Genomic DNA, 24,450 nt, shown 5'->3' with positions numbered 1-24,450 from the left:
TAACACACCTAGGGAAGAGCAGACTTACCCCACTCTGTCAATGTAACACACCCAGGGATAATCAGACTGATCCCACTCTGTCAATTTAACACACTCCCAGGGAAGAGAAGACTGACTCCAATCTGTCAATGTGACACACCTAGGGAAGAGCAGACTGATCCCACTCTGTCAATGTAAAACACCCAGGGAAGAGGACACTGACCCCACTCTGTCAATGTAACAACCCCAGAGAATTGCAGACTGACCCCACTCTGTCAATGTAACCCACCCAGGGAAGAGCAGACTGATCCCACTCTGTCAATGTAACACTCCCAGGGAAGAGCAGACTGACCCCATTCGGTCAATGTAACACACCCATGGAAATGCAGACTTATCCTACTCTGTCAATGTAACACACGCAGGGAAGAGCAGACTCACCCCACTCTGTCAATCTTACTCACCCAGGGAAGAGCAGACTGACCCCACTGTGTTAATGTAACCAATCGAGGGAATCGCAGAATGACCTCACTCTGTCAATGTAACACACCCAGGGAAGAGCAGACTGACCCCACTCTGTCAAAGTAAAACACCCAGAGAAGAGCAGACTGATCCCACTCTGTCAATGTAACAAATCCAGCGAAGAGCAGACTGACACCACGCTCTCAATGTAATACACCCAGGGAAGAGCAGACTGACCCCACTCTGTCAATGTAAGACAGCAAGGGAAGAGCAGACTGACCCCACTCTGTCAATGTAACTCACCCAGGGAAGAGCAGACTGACCCCACTCTGTCAATGTAACCCACTCAGTTAAGAGCAGACTGACCACACTCTGTCAATGTAACACACCCAGGGAAGAGCAGAGTGAACTCACTCTGTCAAGATAACACACCCAGGGAAGAGCAGGCTGACGCCACTCTGTCAATGTTACACACCCAGTGAAGAGCAGACTGACCCCACTCTGTCAATGTAACACACCCAGGGAAGAGCAGACTGACCCCACTCTGTCAATGTAACACACCCAGGGAAGATCAGACTGATCCCACTCTGTCAATTTAACACACTCCCAGGGAAGAGAAGACTGACTCCAATCTGTCAATGTGACACACCTAGGGAAGAGCAGACTGATCCCACTCTGTCAATGTAAAACACCCAGGGAAGAGGACACTGACCCCACTCTGTCAATGTAACAACCCCAGAGAATTGCAGACTGATCCCACTCTGTCAATGTAACCCACCCAGGGAAGAGCAGACTGATCCCACTCTGTCAATGTAACACTCCCAGGGAAGAGCAGCCTGACCCCATTCGGTCAATGTAACACACCCATGATAATGCAGACTTATCCTACTCTGTCAATGTAACACACGCAGGGAAGAGCAGACTCACCCCACTCTGTCAATCTTACTCACCCAGGGAAGAGTAGACTGACCCCACTGTGTTAATGCAACCAATCGAGGGAATCGCAGAATGACCTCACTCTGTCAATGCAACACACAGGGAAGAGCAGACTGACCCCACTCTGTCAAAGTAAAACACCCAGAGAAGAGCAGACTGATCCCACTCTGTCAATGTAACACATCCAGGGAAGAGCAGACTGACACCACGCTCTCAATGTAATACACCCAGGGAAGAGCAGACTGACCCCACTCTGTCAATGTAAGACAGCAAGGGAAGTGCAGACTGACCCCACTCTGTCAATGTAACACACCCAGGGGAGATCAGACTGACCCCGCTCAGTCAATGTAACACACCCAGCGAATAGCAGACTGTCCCCACTCTGTCAATGTAACAAACCCAGGCAAGAGCAGACTGACCCCACTCTGTCAATGTAATACACCCAGGGGAGATCAGACTGACCCCGCTCTGTCAATGTAACACACCCAGGGAATTTCAGAATGACCCCACTCTGTCAATGTAACCCACCCAGCGAAGAGCAGACTGACCCAACTCTGTTAACGTAACCCAACCAGGGAAGAGCAGACTGACCACACTCTGTCAATGTAACCCACCCAGGGAAGAGCAGATTGACCCAACTCTGTCAATGTGAGTCACGCAGGGAAGAGCAGACTGACCCCACTCTGTCAATCTAACACACCCAGGGAAGAGCAGACTGACGCTACTCTGTTAATGTAATCCATCCAGGGAATCGCAGAATGACCTCACTCTGTCAATGTAACACACCCAGGGGAGATCAGATTGAGCCCGCTCTGTCAATGTCACACTCCCAGGGAAGAGCAGACTGACCCCGCTCTGTCAATGTAACACACCCAGGGAAGAGAAGACTGACTCCACCCTGTCAATGTAACCCACCAAAGGAAGAGCAGTTGCCCCCACTCTGTGACTGTAACACACCCAGGGAATTGCAGACTGACCTCAATCTGTCAATGTAAAACACCCAGGGAAGAGGACACTGACCCCACTCTGTCAATGTAACAACCCCAGAGAATTGCAGACTGACCCCACTCTGTCAATGTAACCCACCCAGGGAAGAGCAGACTGATCCCACTCTGTCAATGTAACACTCCCAGGGAAGAGCAGACTGACCCCATTCGGTCAATGTAACACACCCATGGAAATGCAGACTTATCCTACTCTGTCAATGTAACACACGCAGGGAAGAGCAGACTCACCCCACTCTGTCAATCTTACTCACCCAGGGAAGAGCAGACTGACCCCACTGTGTTAATGTAACCAATCGAGGGAATCGCAGAATGACCTCACTCTGTCAATGTAACACACCCAGGGAAGAGCAGACTGACCCCACTCTGTCAAAGTAAAACACCCAGAGAAGAGCAGACTGATCCCACTCTGTCAATGTAACACATCCAGCGAAGAGCAGACTGACACCACGCTCTCAATGTAATACACCCAGGGAAGAGCAGACTGACCCCACTCTGTCAATGTAAGACAGCAAGGGAAGAGCAGACTGACCCCACTCTGTCAATGTAACTCACCCAGGGAAGAGCAGACTGACCCCACTCTGTCAATGTAACCCACTCAGTTAAGAGCAGACTGACCACACTCTGTCAATGTAACACACCCAGGGAAGAGCAGAGTGAACTCACTCTGTCAAGATAACACACCCAGGGAAGAGCAGGCTGACCCCACTCTGTCAATGTAACACACCCAGTGAAGAGCAGACTGACCCCACTCTGTCAATGTAACACACCCAGGGAAGAGCAGACTGACCCCACTCTGTCAATGTAACACACCCAGGGAAGATCAGACTGATCCCACTCTGTCAATTTAACACACTCCCAGGGAAGAGAAGACTGACTCCAATCTGTCAATGTGACACACCTAGGGAAGAGCAGACTGATCCCACTCTGTCAATGTAAAACACCCAGGGAAGAGGACACTGACCCCACTCTGTCAATGTAACAACCCCAGGGAAGAGCAGACTGATCCCACTCTGTCAATGTAACACTCCCAGGGAAGAGCAGCCTGACCCCATTCGGTCAATGTAACACACCCATGATAATGCAGACTTATCCTACTCTGTCAATGTAACACACGCAGGGAAGAGCAGACTCACCCCACTCTGTCAAACTTACTCACCCAGGGAAGAGTAGACTGACCCCACTGTGTTAATGCAACCAATCGAGGGAATCGCAGAATGACCTCACTCTGTCAATGCAACACACAGGGAAGAGCAGACTGACCCCACTCTGTCAAAGTAAAACACCCAGAGAAGAGCAGACTGATCCCACTCTGTCAATGTAACACATCCAGGGAAGAGCAGACTGACACCACGCTCTCAAAATAATACACCCAGGGAAGAGCAGACTGACCCCACTCTGTCAATGTAAGACAGCAAGGGAAGTGCAGACTGACCCCACTCTGTCAATGTAACACACCCAGGGGAGATCAGACTGACCCCGCTCAGTCAATGTAACACACCCAGGGAATAGCAGACTGTCCCCACTCTGTCAATGTAACAAACCCAGGCAAGAGCAGACTGACCCCACTCTGTCAATGTAACACACCCAGGGAAGAGCAGACTGACCCCACTCTGTCAATGTAACCCACCTAGGGAAGAGCAGACTGACACCACTCTCTCAATGTAACACATCCAAGGATGTGCAGACTGACCCAACTCTGTCAATGTAACACACCCAGGGAAGAGCAGACTGCCCCCACTCTGTCAATGTATGACACCCAGGCAAGAGCAGACTGACCCCACTCTGTCAATGTAACACACCCAGGGGAGATCAGACTGACCCCGCTCTGTCAATGTAACACACCCAGGGAATAGCAGACTGTCCCCACTCTGTGAATGTAACACACCCAGGGAAGAGCAGACTGACCCCACTCAGTCAATGTAACACACCCAGGGAAGAGCAGATTGACCCAACTCTGTCAATGTGAGTCACGCAGGGAAGAGCAGACTGACCCCACTCTGTCAATGTAACACACCCAGGGAAGAACAGACTGACCCCACTCTGTCAATCTAACACACCCAGGGAAGAGGAGACTGACTGCACTCAGTCAAAGTAACACACCCAGGGAAGAACAGACTGACCACACTCTGTCTATGTAACCCACCCAGGGAATAGCAGACTGTCCCCACTTTGTGAATGTAACACACCCAGGGAATTGCAGACTGATCTCACTCTGTCAATGTAACACACCCAGGAAAGAGCAGACTGAACTCACTCAGTCAATATAACACACCCAGGGAAGAGCAGACTGAACTCAGTCTGTCAAGATAACACACCCAGGGAAGAGCAGACTGACCCCACTCTGTCAATGTATCACACCCAGGGAAGAGCAGACTGACCACACTCTGTCTATGTAACCCACCCAGGGAAGAGCAGACTGATCCCACTCTGTCAATGTCAGACATCCAGGGAAGAGCAGACTGACCCCACTCTGTCAATGTAACATACCCAGGTAAGAGCAGACGGACCCCACTCTGTCAAAGTAAAACACCCAGAGAAGAGCAGACTGATCCCACTCTGTCAATGTCACACATCCTGGGAAGAGCAGACTGACCCCACTCTCTCAATGTAACACATCCAAGGATGTGCAGACTGACCCCACTCTGTCAATGCAACACACCCAGGGAAGAGCAGACTGACCCCACTCTGTCAATGTAACACACACAGGGAAGAGCAGACTGACCCCACTCTGTCAATGTATCACACCCAGGGAAGAGCAGACTATCCTGACTCTGTCAATGTGACACACCCAGGGAAGTGCAGACTTACCCTACTCTGTCAAAGTAACACACCCAGGGAAGAGCAGACTGACCCCACTCTGTCAATGTAACACACCCAGGGAAGAGCAGACTGACCCTATTCTGTCAATCTATCACACCCAGGGAAGAGGAGCCTGACCCCACTCTGTCAATGTAACACACCCAAGGAAGGGCAGACTGACCCAACTGTGTTAATGTCACACACCCAGGGAAGAGCAGACTGACCCCACTCTGTCAATGTATCACACCCAGGGAAGAGCAGACAGACCCCAATCTGTCAATGTAACACACCCAGGGAAGAGCAGACTGACCACACTCTGTCTATGTAACCCACCCAGGGAAGAGCAGACTGATCCCACTCTGTCAATGTCAGACATCCAGGGAAGAGCAGACTGACCCCACTCTGTCAATGTAACATACCCAGGTAAGAGCAGACGGACCCCACTCTGTCAAAGTAAAACACCCAGAGAAGAGCAGACTGATCCCACTCTGTCAATGTCACACATCCTGGGAAGAGCAGACTGACCCCACTCTCTCAATGTAACACATCCAAGGATGTGCAGACTGACCCCACTCTGTCAATGCAACACACCCAGGGAAGAGCAGACTGACCCCACTCTGTCAATGTAACACACACAGGGAAGAGCAGACTGACCCCACTCTGTCAATGTATCACACCCAGGGAAGAGCAGACTATCCTGACTCTGTCAATGTGACACACCCAGGGAAGTGCAGACTTACCCTACTCTGTCAAAGTAACACACCCAGGGAAGAGCAGACTGACCCCACTCTGTCAATGTAACACACCCAGGGAAGAGCAGACTGACCCTATTCTGTCAATCTATCACACCCAGGGAAGAGGAGCCTGACCCCACTCTGTCAATGTAACACACCCAAGGAAGAGCAGACTGACCCAACTGTGTTAATGTAACACACCCAGGGAAGAGCAGACTGACCCCATTCTGTCAATCTAACACACCCAGGGAAGAGCAGACTGACCCCACTGTGTTAATGTAACACACCCAGGGAAGAGCAGACTGACCCCATTCTGTCAATCTATCACACCCAGGGAATTGCAGAATGACCTCACTCTGTCAATGTAACACACCCAGGGAAGAGCAGACTCACCCCACTCTGTCAAAGTAACACACCCAGAGAAGAGCAGACTGACCCCACTGTGTCAATGTAACACATTCAGGGAAGACCTGACTGACCCCACTCTCTCAATGTAACACATCCAGGGATGTGCAGACTGACCCCAATCTTTCAATGTAACACACTCAGGGAAGAGCAGACTGACCCCACTCTGTCAATGTAACACACCCAGGGAAGAGCAGACCGACCCCACTCTGTCAATGTAAAACACCCAGGGAAGTGCAGACTGACCCAACCCTGTTAACGTAACCCAACCAGGGAAGTGCAGAATGAACTCACTCTGTCAATGTCAGTCACCAGGGAAGAGCAGACTGACCCCACTCTATCAATGTAACCCACTTAGTTAAGAGCAGACTGACCACACTCTGTCAATGTAACACACCCAGGAAAGAGCAGACTGAACTCACTCTGTCAATGTAACACACCCAGGGAAGGGCAGACTGACCCCACTCTGTCAATGTATCACACCCAGGGAAGAGCAGACTGACCCCATTCTGTCAATGCAATACACCCAGGGAAGAGCATACTGACCACACTCTGTCAATCTAACTCACCCAGGGAAGAGCAGACTGACCCCACTGTGGTAATGTAGCCAATCCAGGGAATCGCAGAATGACCTCACTCTGTCAATGTAACACACCCAGGGAAGAGCAGACTGACCCCACTCTCTCAAAGTAAAAAACCCAGAGAAGAGCAGACTGATCCCACTCTGTCAATGTAACACATCCAGGGAAGAGCAGACTGACACCACTCTCTCAATGTAACACATCCAAGGATGTGCAGACTGACCCAACTCTGTCAATGTAACACACCCAGGGAAGAGCAGACTGCCCCCACTCTGTCAATGTATGACACCCAGGCAAGAGCAGACTGACCCCACTCTGTCAATGTAACACACCCAGGGGAGATCAGACTGACCCCGCTCTGTCAATGTAACACACCCAGGGAATAGCAGACTGTCCCCACTCTGTGAATGTAACATACCCAGGGAAGAGCAGACTGACCCCGCTCAGTCAATGTAACCCACCCAGGGAAGAGCAGATTGACCCAACTCTGTCAATGTGAGTCACGCAGGGAAGAGCAGACTGACCCCACTCTGTCAATGTAACACACCCAGGGAAGAGGAGACTGACCCCACTCTGTCAATGCAACACACCCAGGGAAGAGCAGACTGACCCCACTCTGTCAATGTAACACACCCAGTGAAGTGCAGACTTACCCTACTCTGTCAAAGTAACACACCCAGGGAAGAGCAGACTGACCCCACTCTGTCAATGTAACACACCCAGGGAAGAGCAGACTGACCCTATTCTGTCAATGTAACACACCCAGGGAAGAGGAGCCTGACCCCACTCTGTCAATGTAACACACCCAAGGAAGAGCAGACTGACCCAACTGTGTTAATGTAACACACCCAGGGAAGAGCAGACTGACCCCATTCTGTCAATCTAACACACCCAGGGAAGAGCAGACTGACCCCACTGTGTTAATGTAACACACCCAGGGAAGAGCAGACTGACCCCATTCTGTCAATCTAACACACCCAGGGAATCGCAGAATGACCTCACTCTGTCAATGTAACACACCCAGGGAAGAGCAGAATCACCCCACTCTGTCAAAGTAACACACCCAGAGAAGAGCAGACTGACCCTACTGTGTCAATGTAACACATCCAGGGAAGACCAGACTGACCCCACTCTCTCAATGTAACACATCCAGGGATGTGCAGACTGACCCCAATCTTTCAATGTAACACACTCAGGGAAGAGCAGACTGACCCCACTCGGTCAATGTATCACACCCAGGGAAGAGCAGACTGATCACACTCTGTCAATGTTACAAACCCAGTGAATTGCAGACTGACCCCACTCTGTCAAAGTAACACACCCAGGGAAGAGCAGACGGACCCCACGGTTTCAATGTAACACACCCAGGGAATAGTAGACTGACCCCACTCTGTCAATGTAACACACCCAAGGAAGAGCAGACTGACCCCACTCTGTCAATGTAACACACCCAGGGAAGAGCAGACTGACCCCACTCTGTCAATCTAACACACCCAGGGAAGAGCAGACTGACCCCACTCTGTCAATGTAACACACCCAGGGAATTTCAGACTGACCCCACTCTGTCAATGTGACACACCCAGGGAAGTGCAGACTGATCACACTCCGTCAATGTAACACACCCAGGGAAGAGCAGACTGACCCCACCCTGTCAATGTAACACACCCAGGGAAGAGCAGACTGACCCCACTCTGTCAATGTAACACACCCAGGGAAGAGCAGACTGACCCCACTCTGTCAATGTAACACACCCAGGGAAGAGAAGACTGACCCCATACTGTCAATGTAACACACCCAGGGAAGAGCAGACTGACCCCACTCTGTTAATGTAAAACACCCAGGGAAGAGCAGACTGACCCCATTCGGTCAATGTAACACACCCAGGGAAGTGCAGACTTATCCTAATCTGTGAATGTAACACACGCAGGGAAGAGCAGACTCACGCCACTCTGTCAATCTAACTCACCCAGGGAAGAGCAGACTGACCCTTCTCTGTCAATTTGACACACCCAGGGAAGTGCAGACTAACCCTACTCTGTCAATGTAACACACCCAGGGAAGAGCAGACTGACCTCACTCTGACAATGTAACACACCCAGGGAAGAGCAGACTGACCCCATTGTGTCAATCTAACACACCCAGGGAAGAGCATACTGACCCCACTCTGTCAATGTAACACACCCAGGGAAGAGCGGACTGACCCCACTCTGTCAATGTATAACACCCAGGGAAGTGCAGACTTACCCTACTCTGTCAAAGTAACACACCCAGGGAAGAGCAGACTGACCACACTCTGTCAATGTAACACACCCAGGGAAGAGCAGACTGACCCTATTCTGTCAATCTTACACACCCAGGGAAGAGGAGACTGACCCCACTCTGTCAATGTAACACACCCAAGGAAGAGCAGACTGACACCACTGTGTTAATGTAACACACCCAGGGATGAGCAGACTGACCCCATTCTGTCAATCTAACACACCCAGGGAAGAGCAAACTGACCCCACTGTGTTAATGTAACACTCCCAGGGAAGAGCAGACTGACCCCATTCTGTCAATCTAACACACCCAGGGAAGAGCATACTGACCACACTCTGTCAATCTAACTCACCCAGGGGAGAGCAGACTGACCCCACTGTGTTAATGTAGCCAATCCAGGGAATAGCAGAATGACCTCACTCTGTCAATGTAACACACCCAGGGAAGAGCAGACTGACCCCACTCTCTCAAAGTAAAAAACACAGAGAAGTGCAGACTGATCCCACTCTGTCAATGTAACACATCCAGGGAAGAGCAGACTGTCCCCACTTTGTGAATGTAACACACCCAGGGAATTGCAGACTGATCTCACTCTGTCAATGTAACACACCCAGGAAAGAGCAGACTGAACTCACTCAGTCAATATAACACACCCAGGGAAGAGCAGACTGAACTCAGTCTGTCAAGATAACACACCCAGGGAAGAGCAGACTGACCCCACTCTGTCAATGTATCACACCCAGGGAAGAGCAGACAGACCCCACTCTGTCAATGTAACACACCCAGGGAAGAGCAGACTGACCACACTCTGTCAATGTAACCCACCCAGGGAAGAGCAGACTGATCCCACTCTGTCAATGTCAGACATCCAGGGAAGAGCAGACTGACCCCACTCTGTCAATGTAACATACCCAGGTAAGAGCAGACGGACCCCACTCTGTCAAAGTAAAACACCCAGAGAAGAGCAGACTGATCACACTCTGTCAATGTCACACATCCAGGGAAGAGCAGACTGACCCCACTCTCTCAATGTAACACATCCAAGGATGTGCAGACTGACCCCACTCTGACAATGCAACACACCCAGGGAAGAGCAGACTGACCCCACTCTGTCAATGTAACACACCCAGGGAAGAGCAGAGTGACCCCACTCTGTCAATGAAACACACACAGGGAAGAGCAGACTGACCCCACTCTGTCAATGTATCACACCCAGGGAAGAGCAGACTATCCCGACTCTGTCAATGTGACACACCCAGGGAAGTGCAGACTTACCCTACTCTGTCAAAGTAACACACCCAGGGAAGAGCATACTGACCCCACTCTGTCAATGTAACACACCCAGGGAAGAGCGGACTGACCCCACTCTGTCAATGTAAAACACCCAGGGAAGTGCAGACTTACCCTACTCTGTCAAAGTAACACACCCAGGGAAGAGCAGACTGACCCCACTCTGTCAATGCAACACACCTAGGAAGAGCAGACTGACCCTATTCTGTCAATCTAACACACCCAGGGAAGAGGAGACTGACCCCACTCTGTCAATGTAACACACCCAAGGAAGAGCAGACTGACCCCACTGTGTTAATGTAACACACCCAGGGATGAGCAGACTGACCCCATTCTGTCAATCTAACACACCCAGGGAAGAGCAAACTGACCCCACTGTGTTAATGTAACACTCCCAGGGAAGAGCAGACTGACCCCATTCTGTCAATCTAACACACCCAGGGAATCGCAGAATGACCTCACTCTGTCAATGTAACACACCCAGGGAAGAGCAGACTCACCCCACTCTGTCAAAGTAACACACCCAGAGAAGAGCAGACTGACCCCACTGTGTCAATGTAACACAATCAGGGAAGACCTGACTGACCCCACTCTCTCAATGTAACACATCCAGGGATGTGCAGACTGACCCCAATCTTTCAATGTAACACACCCAGGGAAGAGCAGACTGACCCCACTCTGTCAATGTAAAACACCCAGGGAAGTGCAGACTGACCCAACTCTGTTAACGTAACCCAACCAGGGAAGTGCAGAATGAACTCACTCTGTCAATGTCAGTCACCAGGGAAGAGCAGACTGACCCCACTCTATCAATGTAACCCACTTAGTTAAGAGCAGACTGACCACACTCTGTCAATGTAACACACCCAGGAAAGAGCAGACTGAACTCACTCTGTCAATATAACACACCCAGGGAAGGGCAGACTGACCCCACTCTGTCAATGTATCACACCCAGGGAAGAGCAGACTGACCCCATTCTGTCAATGCAACACACCCAGGGAAGAGCATACTGACCACACTCTGTCAATCTAACTCACCCAGGGAAGAGCAGACTGACCCCACTGTGTTAATGTAGCCAATCCAGGGAATCGCAGAATGACCTCACTTTGTCAATGTAACACACCCAGGGAAGAGCAGACTGACCCCACTCTCTCAAAGTAAAAAACACAGAGAAGAGCAGACTGATCCCACTCTGTCAATGTAACACATCCAGGGAAGAGCAGACTGACACCACTCTCTCAATGTAACACATCCAAGGATGTGCAGACTGACCCAACTCTGTCAATGTAACACACCCTGGGAACAGCAGACTGCCCCCACTCTGTCAATGTATGACACCCAGGCAAGAGCAGACTGACCCCACTCTGTCAATGTAACACACCCAGGGGAGATCAGACTGACCCCGCTCTGTCAATGTAACACACCCAGGGAATAGCAGACTGTCCCCACTCTGTGAATGTAACACACCCAGGGAAGAGCAGACTGACCCCACTCAGTCAATGTAACACACCCAGGAAAGAGCAGACTGAACTCACTCAGTCAATATAACACACCCAGGGAAGAGCAGACTGAACTCAGTCTGTCAAGATAACACACCCAGGGAAGAGCAGACTGACCCCACTCTGTCAATGTATCACACCCAGGGAAGAGCAGACAGACCCCAATCTGTCAATGTAACACACCCAGGGAATAGCAGACTCTCCCCACTTTGTGAATGTAACACACCCAGGGAATTGCAGACTGATCTCACTCTGTCAATATAACACACCCAGGGAAGAGCAGACTGAACTCAGTCTGTCAAGATAACACACCCAGGGAAGAGCAGATTGACCCAACTCTGTCAATGTGAGTCACACAGGGAAGAGCAGACTGACTACACTCTGTCTATGTAACCCACCCAGGGAATAGCAGACTCTCCCCACTTTGTGAATGTAACACACCCAGGGAATTGCAGACTGATCTCACTCTGTCAATGTAACACACCCAGGAAAGAGCAGACTGAACTCACTCAGTCAATATAACACACCCAGGGAAGAGCAGACTGAACTCAGTCTGTCAAGATAACACACCCAGGGAAGAGCAGACTGACCCCACTCTGTCAATGTATCACACCCAGGGAAGAGCAGACAGACCCCAATCTGTCAATGTAACACACCCAGGGAAGAGCAGACTGACCACACTCTGTCTATGTAACCCACCCAGGGAAGAGCAGACTGATCCCACTCTGTCAATGTCAGACATCCAGGGAAGAGCAGACTGACCCCACTCTGTCAATGTAACATACCCAGGTAAGAGCAGACGGACCCCACTCTGTCAAAGTAAAACACCCAGAGAAGAGCAGACTGATCCCACTCTGTCAATGTCACACATCCTGGGAAGAGCAGACTGACCCCACTCTCTCAATGTAACACATCCAAGGATGTGCAGACTGACCCCACTCTGTCAATGCAACACACCCAGGGAAGAGCAGACTGACCCCACTCTGTCAATGGAACAAACCCAGGGAAGAGCAGAGTGACCCCACTCTGTCAATGAAACACACACAGGGAAGAGCAGACTGACCCCACTCTGTCAATGTATCACACCCAGGGAAGAGCAGACTGTCCCGACTCTGTCAATGTGACACACCCAGGGAAGTGCAGACTTACCCTACTCTGTCAAAGTAACACACCCAGGGAAGAGCAGACTGACCCCACTCTGTCAATGTAACACACCCAGGGAAGAGCAGACTGACCCTATTCTGTCAATCTAACACACCCAGGGAAGAGCAGACTGACCCCACTGTGTTAATGTAACACACCCAGGGAAGAGCAGACTGACCCCATTCTGTCAATCTAACACACCCAGGGAAGAGCAGACTGACCTCATTCTGTCAATATAACACACCCAGGGAAGAGCAGACTGACCCCACTCTGTCAATGTAACACACTGAGGGAAGAGCAGACTGACACCACTCTGTCAATGTAACACACCCATGGAAGAGCAGACTGACCCCACTCTCTCAATGTAACACTCTGAGGGAAGAGCAGACTGACCCAACTCTGTAAACGTAACCCAACCAGGGAAGTGCAGAATGAACTCACTCTGTCAATGTAACACACCCAGGGAAGAGCAGACTGACCCCACTCTGACAATGTAACACACCCAGGGAAGAGCAGACTGACCTCACTCTGTCAATGTAACACACCCAGGGAAGACCAGAGTGACCCCACTCTGTCAATGTAACACACCCACAGAAGAGCAGACTGACCCCACTCTGTCAATGTAACACACCCAGGGAAGAGCAGACTGATCCCACTCTGTCAATGTGTCACACCCAGGGAAGTGCAGACTGATCCCACTCTGTCAATGTAACACACCCAGGGAAGAGCAGACTGACCCCACTCTGTCAATGTAACTCACCCAGGGAAGATCAGACTGACCCCACACTGTCAATGTAACACACCCCCAGGTAAGAGCAGACTGACTCCACTCTGTCAATGTAACAAACCCAGGGAATTGCTGACTGACCCCACTCGGTCAATGTTACACACCCAGGGAAGAGCAGACGGACCCCACTGTGGCAATGTAACATACCCAGGGAAGAGCAGACTGTCCCCACTCTGTCAATGTAACACACCCAGGGAAGAGCAGAGTGACCCCACTCTGTCAATGTAACACACCCAGGGAAGAGCAGACTGACCCCACTCTGTCAATGTAACACACCCAGGGAATTGCAGACTGAGCCCACTCTGTCAATGTGACAAACCCAGGGAAGTGCAGACTGATCCCACTCTGTCAATGTAACACACCCAGGGAAGAGCAGACTGACCCCACTCTGTCAATGTAACACACCCAGGGAAGATCAGACTGACCCCACACTGTCAATGTAACACACCCCCAGGGAAGAGCAGACTGACTCCACTCTGTCAATGTGACAGACCCAGGGAAGTGCAGACTGACCCCACTCTGTCAATGTAACAAACCCAGGGAAGAGCAGACTGACCCCACTCTGTCAATGTAACACTCTGAGGGAAGAGCAGACTGACCCCACTCTGTCAATGTAACACTCTGAGGGAAGAGCAGACTGACCCAACTCTGTTAACGTAACCCAACCAGGGAAGTGCAGAATGAACTCACTCTGTCAATTTAACTCACCAGGGAAGAGCAGACCGACCCCACTCTGTCAATGTAACCCACTGAGTTAAGAGCAGACTGATCCCACTCTGTCAATGTAACACACCCTGGAAAGAGCAGACTGACCACACTCTGTCAATCTAACTCACCCAGAGAAAAGCAGACTGACCCCACTGTGTTAATGTAACCAATCCAGGGAATCGCAGACTGACCTCACTCTGTCAATGTAACACACCCAGGGAAGAGCAGACTGACCCCACTCTGTCAAAGTAAAACACCCAGAGAAGAGCAGACTGATCCCACTCTGTCAATATAACACATCCAGGGAAGAGCAGACTGACCCCACTCTCTCAAAGTAACACATCCAAGGATGTGCAGACTGACCCCACTCTGTCAATGTAACACACCCAGGGAAGAGCAAACTGACCCCACTCTGACAATGTAACACACCCAGGGAAGAGCAGACTGACCCCACTCTGTCAATGTAACACACCCAGGGAAGAGCAGACTGATCCCACTCTGTCAATGTAACAAACCCAGGGAATTGCTGACTGACCCCACTCTGTCAATGTAACACACCCAGGGAAGAGCAGACGGACCCCACTGTGTCAATGTGACACACCCAGGGAAGTGCAGACTGACCCCACTCTGTCAATGTAACACACCCAGGAAAGAGCAGACTGACCCCACTCTGTCAATGTAACACACTCAGGGAGGAGCAGACTGACCCGACTCTGTCAATGTAACACACCCAGGGAAGAGCAGACGGACCCCACTGTGTCAATGTAACATACCCAGGGAAGAGCAGACTGTCCCCACTCTGTCAATGTAACACACCCAGGGAAGAGCAGAGTGACCCCACTCTGACAATGTAACACACCCAGGGAATTGCAGACTGACCCCACTGTGTGAATGTGACACACCCAGGGAAGTGCAGACTGATCCCACTCTGTCAATGTAACACACCCAGGGAAGAGCAGACTGACCCCACACTGTCAATGTAACACACCCAGGGAAGTGCAGACTTACCCTACTCTGTCAAAGTAACACACACAGGGAAGAGCAGACTGACCCCATTCTGTCAATCTCACACACCCAGGGAATAGCAGACTGACCCCACTGTGTTAACGTAACACACCCAGGGAAGGGCAGACTCACCCCACTCTGTCAAAGTAACACACCCAGGGAAGAGCAGACTGACCCCACTCTGTCAATGTAATACACCCAGGGAATTGCAGACTGAGCCCACTCTGACAATGTAACACACCCAGGGAAGAGCAGACTGACCTCACTCTGTCAATGTAACACACCCAGGGAAGAGCAGAGTGACCCCACTCTGTCAATGTAACACACCCGGAGAAGAGCAGACTGACCCCACTCTGTCAATGTAACACACCCAGGGAAGAGCAGACTGATCCCACTCTGTCAATGTAACAAACCCAGGGAATTGCTGACTGACCCCACTCTGTCAATGTAACACACCCAGGGAAGAGCAGACGGACCCCACTGTGTCAATGTAACATTCCCAGGGAAGAGCACACTGTCCCCACTCTGTCAATGTAACACACCCAGGGAAGAGCAGAGTGACCCCACTCTGTCAATGTAACACACCCAGGGAAGAGCAGACTGACCCCACTCTGTCAATGTAACACACCCAGGGAATTGCAGACTGACCCCACTCTGTCAATGTGACACACCCAGGGAAGTGCAGACTGATCCCACTCTGTCAATGTAACACACCCAGGGAAGAGCAGACTGACCCCACTCTGTCAATGTAACACACCCAGGGAAGATCAGACTGACCCCACTCTGTCAATGTGACACACCCAGGGAAGTGCAGACTGACCCCACTCTGTCAATGTAACACACCCAGGGAAGAGCAGACTGACCCCACTCTGTCAATGTAACACTCTGAGGGAAGTGCAGACTGATCCCACTCTGTCAATGTAACACACCCAGGGAAGAGCAGACTGACCCCACTCTGTCAAAGTAACACACCCCCCGGGAAGAGCAGACTGACTCCACTCTGTCAATGTGACACACCCAGGGAAGTGCAGACTGACCCCACTCTGTCAATGTAACACACCCAGGGAAGAGCAGACTGACCCCACTCTGTCAATGTGACACACCCAGGGAAGAGCAGACTCACCCCACTCTGTCAATCTAACTCACCCAGGGAAGGGCAGACTGACCCCACTCTGTCAATGTAACACACCCAGGGAAGAGCAGACTGACCCTTCTATGTCAATTTAACACACCCAGGGAAGTGCAGACTAACCCTACTCTGTCAATGTAACACACCCAGGGAAGAGCAGACTGACCCCACTCTGACAATGTAACACACCCAGGGAAGAGCAGACTGACCCCATTCTGTCAATCTAACACACCCAGGGAAGAGCATACTGACCCCACTCTGTCAATGTAACACACCCAGGGAAGAGCGGACTGACCCCACTCTGTCAATGTAAAACACCCAGGGAAGTGCAGACTTACCCTACTCTGTCAAAGTAACACACCCAGGGAAGAGCAGACTGACCCCACTCTGTCAATGTAAAACACCCAGGGAAGTGCAGACTGACCCAACTCTGTTAACGTAACCCAACCAGGGAAGTGCAGAATGAACTCACTCTGTCAATGTCAGTCACCAGGGAAGAGCAGACTGACCCCACTCTATCAATGTAACCCACTTAGTTAAGAGCAGACTGACCACACTCTGTCAATGTAACGCACCCAGGAAAGAGCAGACTGAACTCACTCTGTCAATATAACACACCCAGGGAAGGGCAGACTGACCCCACTCTGTCAATGTATCACACCCAGGGAAGAGCAGACTGACCCCATTCTGTCAATGCAACACACCCAGGGAAGAGCATACTGACCACACTCTGTCAATCTAACTCACCCAGGGAAGAGCAGACTGACCCCACTGTGTTAATGTAGCCAATCCAGGGAATCGCAGAATGACCTCACTCTGTCAATGTAACACACCCAGGGAAGAGCAGACTGACCCCACTCTCTCAAAGTAAAAAACCCAGAGAAGAGCAGACTGATCCCACTCTGTCAATGTAACACATCCAGGGAAGAGCAGATTGACACCACTCTCTCAATGTAACACATCCAAGGATGTGCAGACTGACCCAACTCTGTCAATGTAACACACCCAGGGAAGAGCAGACTGCCCCCACTCTGTCAATGTATGACACCCAGGCAAGAGCAGACTGACCCCACTCTGTCAATGTAACACACACAGGGGAGATCAGACTGACCCCGCTCTGTCAATGTAACACACCCAGGGAATAGCAGACTGTCCCCACTCTGTGAATGTAACACACCCAGGGAAGAGCAGACTGACCCCACTCAGTCAATGTAACACACCCAGGGAAGAGCAGATTGACCCAACTCTGTCAATGTGAGTCACGCAGGGAAGAGCAGACTGACTGCACTCAGTCAAAGTAACACACCCAGGGAAGAGCAGACTGACCACACTCTGTCTATGTAACTCACCCAGGGAATAGCAGACTGTCCCCACTTTGTGAATGTAACACACCCAGGGAATTGCAGTCTGATCTCACTCTGTCAATGTAACACACCCAAGAAAGAGCAGACTGAACTCACTCAGTCAATATAACACACCCAGGGAAGAGCAGACTGAACTCAGTCTGTCAAGATAACACACCCAGGGAAGAGCAGACTGACCCCACTCTGTCAATGTATCACACCCAGGGAAGAGCCGACTGACCCCACTCTGTCAATGAAACACGCCCAGGGAAGAGCAGACTGATCCCACTCTGTCAATGTTACAAACCCAGTGAATTGCAGACTGACCCCACTCTGTCAAAGTAACACACCCAGGGAAGATCAGACGGACCCCACGGTTTCAATGTAACACACCCAGGGAATAGTAGACTGACCCCACTCTGTCAATGTAACACACCCAAGGAAGAGCAGACTGACCCCACTCTGTCAATGTAACACACTCAGGGAAGAGCAGAGTGACCCCACTCTGTCAATGAAACACACCCAGAGAAGAGCAGATTGACCCCACTCTGTCAATGAAACACGCCCAGGGAAGAGCAGACTGATCCCACTCTGTCAATGTTACAAACCCAGTGAATTGCAGACTGACCCCACTCTGTCAAAGTAACACACCCAGGGAAGAGCAGACGGACCCCACGTTTTCAATGTAACACACCCAGGGAATAGTAGACTGACCCCACTCTGTCAATGTAACACACCCAAGGAAGAGCAGACTGACCCCACTCTGTCAATGTAACACACCCAGGGAAGAGCAGACTGACCCCACTCTGTCAATCTAACACACCCAGGGAAGAGCAGACTGACCCCACTCTGTCAATGTAACACACCCAGGGACTTTCAGACTGACCCCACTCTGTCAATGTGACACAACCAGGGAAGTGCAGACTGATCCCACTCTGTCAAAGTAACACACCCAGGGAAGAGCAGACTGACCCCACTCTGTCAATGTAACACACCCAGGGAAGAGCAGACTGACCCCACTCTGTCAATGTAACTCACCCAGGGAAGAGCAGACTGACCCCACTCTGTCAATGTAACACACCCAGGGAAGAGAAGACTGACCCCATACTGTCAATGTAACACACCAAGGGAAGAGCAGACTGACCCCACTCTGTCAATGTATGACACCCAGGCAAGAGCAGACTGACCCCACTCTGTCAATGTAACACACACAGCGGAGATCAGACTGACCCCGCTCTGTCAATGTAACACACCCAGGGAATAGCAGACTGTCCCCACTCTGTGAATGTAACACACCCAGGGAAGAGCAGACTGACCCCACTCAGTCAATGTAACACACCCAGGGAAGAGCAGATTGACCCAACTCTGTCAATGTGAGTCACGCAGGGAAGAGCAGACTGACCCCACTCTGTCAATGTAACACACCCAGGGAAGAACAGACTGACCCCACTCTGTCAATCTAACACACCCAGGGAAGAGGAGACTGACTGCACTCAGTCAAAGTAACACACCCAGGGAAGAGCAGACTGACCACACTCTGTCTATGTAACCCACCCAGGGAATAGCAGACTGTCCCCACTTTGTGAATGTAACACACCCAGGGAATTGCAGACTGATCTCACTCTGTCAATGTAACACACCCAGGAAAGAGCAGACTGAACTCACTCAGTCAATATAACACACCCAGGGAAGAGCAGACTGAACTCAGTCTGTCAAGATAACACACCCAGGGAAGAGCAGACTGACCCCACTCTGTCAATGTAACACACCCAGGGAACAGCAGACTGATCCCACTCTGTCAATGTAACAAACCCAGGGAATTGCAGACTGACTCCACTCTGTCAATGTTACACACCCAGGGAAGAACAGAGTGACTCCACTCTGTCAATGTAACACACCCAGAGAAGAGCAGACTGACCCCACTCTGTCAATGAAACACGCCCAGGGAAGAGCAGACTGATCCCACTCTGTCAATGTTACAAACCCAGTGAATTGCAGACTGACCCCACTCTGTCAAAGTAACACACCCAGGGAAGAGCAGACGGACCCCACGGTTTCAATGTAACACACCCAGGGAATAGTAGACTGACCCCACTCTGTCAATGTAACACACCCAAGGAAGAGCAGACTGACCCCACTCTGTCAATGTAACACACCCAGGGAAGAGCAGACTGACCCCACTCTGTCAATCGATAACACCCAGGGAAGAGCAGACTGACCCCACTCTGTCAATGTAACACACCCAGCGAATTTCAGACTGACCCCACTCTGTCAATGTGACACACCCAGGGAAGTGCAGACTGATCCCACTCTGTCAATGTAACACACCCAGGGAAGAGCAGACTGACCCCACTCTGTCAATGTAACACACCCAGGGAAGAGCAGACTGACCCCACTCTGTCAATGTAACACACCCAGGGAAGAGCAGACTGACCCCACTCTTTCAATGTAACACACCCAGGGAAGAGAAGACTGACCCCATACTGTCAATGTAACACACCCAGGGAAGAGCAGACTGACCCCACTCTGTTAATGTAAAACACCCAGGGAAGAGCAGACTGACCCCATTCGGTCAATGTAACACACCCAGGGAAGTGCAGACTTATCCTAATCTGTCAATGTAACACACGCAGGGAAGAGCAGACTCACCCCACTCTGTCAATCTAACTCACCCAGGGAAGGGCAGACTGACCCCACTCTGTCAATGTAACACACCCAGGGAAGAGCAGACTGACCCTTCTCTGTCAATTTAACACACCCAGGGAAGTGCAGACTAACCCTACTCTGTCAATGTAACACACCCAGGGAAGAGCAGACTGACCCCACTCTGACAATGTAACACACCCAGGGAAGAGCAGACTGACCCCATTCTGTCAATCTAACACACCCAGGGAAGAGCATACTGACCCCACTCTGTCAATGTAACACACCCAGGGAAGAGCGGACTGACCCCACTCTGTCAATGTAAAACACCCAGGGAAGTGCAGACTTACCCTACTCTGTCAAAGTAACACACCCAGGGAAGAGCAGACTGACCCCACTCTGTCAATGTAAAACACCCAGGGAAGTGCAGACTGACCCAACTCTGTTAACGTAACCCAACCAGGGAAGTGCAGAATGAACTCACTCTGTCAATGTCAGTCACCAGGGAAGAGCAGACTGACCCCACTCTATCAATGTAACCCACTTAGTTAAGAGCAGACTGACCACACTCTGTCAATGTAACGCACCCAGGAAAGAGCAGACTGAACTCACTCTGTCAATATAACACACCCAGGGAAGGGCAGACTGACCCCACTCTGTCAATGTATCACACCCAGGGAAGAGCAGACTGACCCCATTCTGTCAATGCAACACACCCAGGGAAGAGCATACTGACCACACTCTGTCAATCTAACTCACCCAGGGAAGAGCAGACTGACCCCACTGTGTTAATGTAGCCAATCCAGGGAATCGCAGAATGACCTCACTCTGTCAATGTAACACACCCAGGGAAGAGCAGACTGACCCCACTCTCTCAAAGTAAAAAACCCAGAGAAGAGCAGACTGATCCCACTCTGTCAATGTAACACATCCAGGGAAGAGCAGATTGACACCACTCTCTCAATGTAACACATCCAAGGATGTGCAGACTGACCCAACTCTGTCAATGTAACACACCCAGGGAAGAGCAGACTGCCCCCACTCTGTCAATGTATGACACCCAGGCAAGAGCAGACTGACCCCACTCTGTCAATGTAACACACACAGGGGAGATCAGACTGACCCCGCTCTGTCAATGTAACACACCCAGGGAATAGCAGACTGTCCCCACTCTGTGAATGTAACACACCCAGGGAAGAGCAGACTGACCCCACTCAGTCAATGTAACACACCCAGGGAAGAGCAGATTGACCCAACTCTGTCAATGTGAATCACGCAGGGAAGAGCAGACTGACTGCACTCAGTCAAAGTAACACACCCAGGGAAGAGCAGACTGACCACACTCTGTCTATGTAACTCACCCAGGGAATAGCAGACTGTCCCCACTTTGTGAATGTAACACACCCAGGGAATTGCAGTCTGATCTCACTCTGTCAATGTAACACACCCAAGAAAGAGCAGACTGAACTCACTCAGTCAATATAACACACCCAGGGAAGAGCAGACTGAACTCAGTCTGTCAAGATAACACACCCAGGGAAGAGCAGACTGACCCCACTCTGTCAATGTATCACACCCAGGGAAGAGCCGACTGACCCCACTCTGTCAATGAAACACGCCCAGGGAAGAGCAGACTGATCCCACTCTGTCAATGTTACAAACCCAGTGAATTGCAGACTGACCCCACTCTGTCAAAGTAACACACCCAGGGAAGATCAGACGGACCCCACGGTTTCAATGTAACACACCCAGGGAATAGTAGACTGACCCCACTCTGTCAATGTAACACACCCAAGGAAGAGCAGACTGACCCCACTCTGTCAATGTAACACACTCAGGGAAGAGCAGAGTGACCCCACTCTGTCAATGAAACACACCCAGAGAAGAGCAGATTGACCCCACTCTGTCAATGAAACACGCCCAGGGAAGAGCAGACTGATCCCACTCTGTCAATGTTACAAACCCAGTGAATTGCAGACTGACCCCACTCTGTCAAAGTAACACACCCAGGGAAGAGCAGACGGACCCCACGTTTTCAATGTAACACACCCAGGGAATAGTAGACAGACCCCACTCTGTCAATGTAACACACCCAAGGAAGAGCAGACTGACCCCACTCTGTCAATGTAACACACCCAGGGAAGAGCAGACTGACCCCACTCTGTCAATCTAACACACCCAGGGAAGAGCAGACTGACCCCACTCTGTCAATGTAACACACCCAGGGACTTTCAGACTGACCCCACTCTGTCAATGTGACACAACCAGGGAAGTGCAGACTGATCCCACTCTGTCAAAGTAACACACCCAGGGAAGAGCAGACTGACCCCACTCTGTCAATGTAACACACCCAGGGAAGAGCAGACTGACCCCACTCTGTCAATGTAACTCACCCAGGGAAGAGCAGACTGACCCCACTCTGTCAATGTAACACACCCAGGGAAGAGAAGACTGACCCCATACTGTCAATGTAACACACCAAGGGAAGAGCAGACTGACCCCACTCTGTTAACGTAAAACACCCAGGGAAGAGCAGACTGACCCCATTCGGTCAATGTAACACACCCAGGGAAGTGCAGACTTATCCTAATCTGTCAATGGAACACACGCAGGGAAGAGCAGACTGACCCCACTCTGTCAATCTAACTCACCCAGGGAAGGGCAGACTGACCCCACTCTGTCAATGTAACACACCCAGGGAAGAGCAGACTGACCCTTCTCTGTCAATTTAACACACCCAGGGAAGTGCAGACTAACCCTACTCTGTCAATGTAACACACCCAGGGAAGAGCAGACTGACCCCATTCTGTCAATCTAACACACCCAGGGAAGAGCATACTGACCCCACTCTGTCAATGTAACACACCCAGGGAAGATCGGACTGACCCCACTCTGTCAATGTAACACACCCAGGGAAGAGCAGACTGACCCTAGTCTGTCAATCTAACACACCCAGGGAAGAGGAGACTGACCCCACTCTGTCAATGTAACACACCCAAGGAAGAGCAGACTGACCCCACTGTGTTAATGTAACACACCCAGGGATGAGCAGACTGACCCCATTCTGTCAATCTAACACACCCAGGGAAGAGCAAACTGACCCCACTGTGTTAATGTAACACTCCCAGGGAAGAGCAGACTGACCCCATTCTGTCAATCTAACACACCCAGGGAAGAGCAGACTGACCCCACTCTGTCAATGTAACACATTCAGGGAAGACCTGACTGACCCCACTCTCTCAATGTAACACATCCAGGGATGTGCAGACTGACCCCAATCTTTCAATGTAACACACTCAGGGAAGAGCAGACTGACCCCACTCTGTCAATGTAACACACCCAGGAAAGAGCAGACTGAACTCACTCTGTCAATATAACACACCCAGGGAAGGGCAGACTGACCCCATTCTGTCAATGGAACACACCCAGGGAAGAGCATACTGACCACACTCTGTCAATCTAACTCACCCAGGGAAGAGCAGACTGACCCCACTGTGTTAATGTAGCCAATCCAGGGAATAGCAGAATGACCTCACTCTGTCAATGTAACACACCCAGGGAAGAGCAGACTGACCCCACTCTCTCAAAGTAACAAACCCAGAGAAGAGCAGACTGATCCCACTCTGTCAATGTAACACACCCAGGGAAGAGCAGAGTGACCCCACTCTGTCAATGTAACAAACCCACGGAATTGCAGACTGACCCGACTCTGTCAATGTAACACACCCAGGGAAGAGCAGACT

This window comes from Chiloscyllium punctatum, unplaced genomic scaffold (assembly GCF_047496795.1).
Source record: "Chiloscyllium punctatum isolate Juve2018m unplaced genomic scaffold, sChiPun1.3 scaffold_195, whole genome shotgun sequence".
Lineage (NCBI taxonomy): Eukaryota > Metazoa > Chordata > Chondrichthyes > Orectolobiformes > Hemiscylliidae > Chiloscyllium > Chiloscyllium punctatum.
This window is presented reverse-complemented; position numbering follows the sequence as displayed.